The sequence below is a fragment of the Jaculus jaculus genome, chromosome 10 (assembly GCF_020740685.1).
Source record: "Jaculus jaculus isolate mJacJac1 chromosome 10, mJacJac1.mat.Y.cur, whole genome shotgun sequence".
In the NCBI taxonomy this organism is placed as follows: Eukaryota; Metazoa; Chordata; class Mammalia; order Rodentia; family Dipodidae; genus Jaculus; species Jaculus jaculus.
Window position 1 is genome coordinate 1,625,260 of NC_059111.1, and position 3,376 is coordinate 1,628,635.

Consider the following 3,376-nt stretch of genomic DNA (forward strand, 5'->3'; position numbering starts at 1 on the left):
CAATGGTCCCTGAGCCTTGATGACAAGTTATTTTTAAGAAAGATGATAGAGGTCTGACTCAAGAAAAGGAGAAACGTCCCTTTTCTTTGACTTAATAAATGACTGGTTTCTTAAACCAATTGTGGAAGTCAGTCACTCATCACCAGTTTTCTCTCCCAGCAAGAGAGTAGCATCTTTAATGACAGGGCCCTGTCGTAACTAATGGAATAATACTAGAAGAGGTATCTCTTGAGTTAAAGTTAAAATCCCCATTTCAGTCCAATACAGTATCTTAAGTGGAAAGGTGCAATGGGATTAAAATGTCTTTCCCCCAGTAGATTAGAAATATCAACACTTTGGAAACTTCAAGGCTACACATCCATTGCATTTTATATCACTTTGAACAGGATGAATTTCCATAGGGATTAGCAGCAGTGTGTCCTGAGTATTTGTGACTGGTAACAGAATGCTGACAGAAACTTTCCACTTCAATCTACTAATTTTTTATGCAGGGGCAGAGCACTGCACTAAGCGGAGTGTGAGACACAAAGCAGGGGGTGGTATGGTCCTCTCCCCACCCGAGCTTCTTCCTACCAGGCCCTACATCACAGAAGCAGTGGCTGTACATGTTTCACTTTGGAATTAAAACGTTTTTAAAAGAACTTTTTATTGACAACCTCCATATATATAGACAATATACCACCATCATAACCCACTCCTGTCACCCTCTCTTTCCCCCTCTAGAATGCCCCCTCCACTGAACCTCTTCTTTTCAACAAGGCTCTCTTCTATTTTAATGCCATCTCTTCTTTTCCCCCCTCATATTATGCAGATCTTGTGTAGGCAGCATCAGCCACTGTGAAGTCATGAATACCATGGCTTTGTGAATGGAAGACAGCATTGTAAGCATCCTCCCCTTCCTTTGGCTCTTACATTCTTTCCACTACCTTTTCCACAAAGGTCCCTGAGCCTTGGAGGGTGTAATAGAGATGTCTCATTTAGTGCTGAGACCTCCACTGTCACTTCGCAGTGACTTTTAAGTTACCCCAGTGGTCACTGCCATCAAAAAGAGAAGCTTCTCTAACCAAAGGTGAGAGCAGCATTAATGTATGGGCATAGATGTAAATGTTTTGAGGGTAATTTGGTGGGCATAATGTAGCCATTTAGTCAGATCCTTTGCAATTGTTAACAAATGCTTTATTATTTAATTATTTTGAAAATGTTTATTATTATTATTATTATTATTATTATTATTATTATTATTACTAACAAGGTGTTTCATATGGATATATCATGGGTTGATACCCTCTTTTCCCTCATCCCTGCCTCCATTCCATTGGGGATGCTCCTCAGTGGGGTTGCAGGTATTCCCCATGGGGTTGTAGTTTATGAGCTGTGGGAACAGTAGTCAGCTATTTTTTTTGGGGGGGGGAGGGAATGTCTCAGGGCATGGTGTTTCAACCTGTGGCTCTTACAATCTTTCTGCCCCTTCTTCCACAAAATTCCTTGAGCCGTGGTGGGTGTTAAGTCTTCTTCAGTGATGGCCTCTTAGGAGCCTCTGGATCTCTGCTTTGGTAGGTGTTGATATCCTCAGGGTCTATCTCCATCACCCTGGTGCTGATTATCGGGAGCAGAATGTAGGCAGCACTCTTGCTCATCTCCCCAATTCTTCTGTGGCTTCAGCTGTGGTTGGCTGAAGTGTGAGGGTAGTTTATCTACTCGGGTCTCACTACCTTCTAAAAGAGAAGAAAAGACTCTGGACCAGGGAGCTGGGAGGACAACAAACACTTTCTTTTAGTACTTGGGAGCCTAGGTTCAGCCCCATGGCTTCACACCTCCACAATGTATGTTTTGGAGTCCAAACCTTGGTAGAAATGCTTCTCTTCCTGCTTCCATTCCAGTAACATTGGCCACAGTAATACTTGGCGAGTTTGTGACTTGCCAGCAGCAAGAGAATGCAGAAAATGTGGAAGAATCAAGGCAAACTTTTTGTGTTGAAAGTGACTTACAGTGACCTAATCACCTAAAGACATTTCCCAAGGTTATGTAGATGTTTTCTTCTGCTATGTCCTACACTATCTTTTAAACTATTTTATGAAGCCAGTGGGTAGAGACCTGTGATTGCACTTAAAATTTCCATTACAGTCATTTAGATCAAGGTTTCAGTAGTAAATCGAATCTAGTTTGAAGTTATTTCAAATGTGTGGTAGTTTGAGTGAAGAATGTTCCATGTAGCCTTATGTCTCTGTGATTAAGCCTTGTGCTTCGTGTCCAGCTGGCAGAGCCTTTGGGAGGTGGAGCCTTGCTGGAGGAGGCATGTAAAGTGGGCGGGCCCAGGGATTTCACAGTACAGCCCACTTTCCAGTGCTTGGAAGCTTCCTCGCTCTACGACCTCCTTGCGCATGTGTGATGGCTTGAGTGGCCATCTTTCTGCCCACACCATGCTCTCCCTGCCCGGATGAAACTGCACACCAAAACAAACCATCTCCTCCCATGAACTACTTCTGGTTGGTTGTTTTGTGCTAGCAAAAGATGTAACTGTGACAAAATGTTTCCACAGAGATCTGATTATGAAGGCCAGACCTACTCAAGTTCCCGGAGAGCATCTACAAGAGAAGCACAGACGTCTGCAGCCAAACCATAGTCCGAATCTGTACCGTAGATAAGCTTCCAGTCGGATCCAGTTCCTTCTGTGACAGGTTTCTGGATGGCCAGCAGCTATGCTGCCCTGCCCGTGTGCGTGTGCGTGCGTGCGTGCGTGTGTGTGTGTGTGTGTGTGTGTGTGTAAGAAGACACAACACAAAAGGAGGACAAAATTTTTGACATGGGTGCACTCTTTTTAAAAAAAATTATCTTTATTTATTTGAAAGAGACAGAGAGGCAGATAGAGAGAGAAAGAATGGGTGCGCCAGAATCTCTAGGTATTACAAATTAACTCTGGACACATGTGCCATCTTGTACATGACTTTACATGTGTTCTGGGGAATTGAACCTGGGCAAGCACCTTAATCACTAATTTCTCTAGCACCATGGGTGCCCTTTTGATAAGCCCAAATATTGTGTTTGATTGAAGAAAGTGGTGGTTGAGTGTTGGGCATGAGATGTGGGTTTTTAAAATGTTATTTAACAAAGTTTCACAAAGCATTAGGATTTGGACAACACAGTAGTAGTGTATTCACTAGGGACTATGGTATTCCTGGTCACATGGTTCTGTCTTATAATACCAGACATGGATTTCCTCCTATGGAGTGGGCTTTAAATTCCATTAGAAAGAAGTTCGTTACACCTATAACAATCATGCTGCTCTTAGTCACATTTTGCCTGGTCTGTTGGCAGGGTAGAACTCTGGGTCCATAGTGAGCAGGACTAGGTGTGACACATTGACCTGCCTCTGATG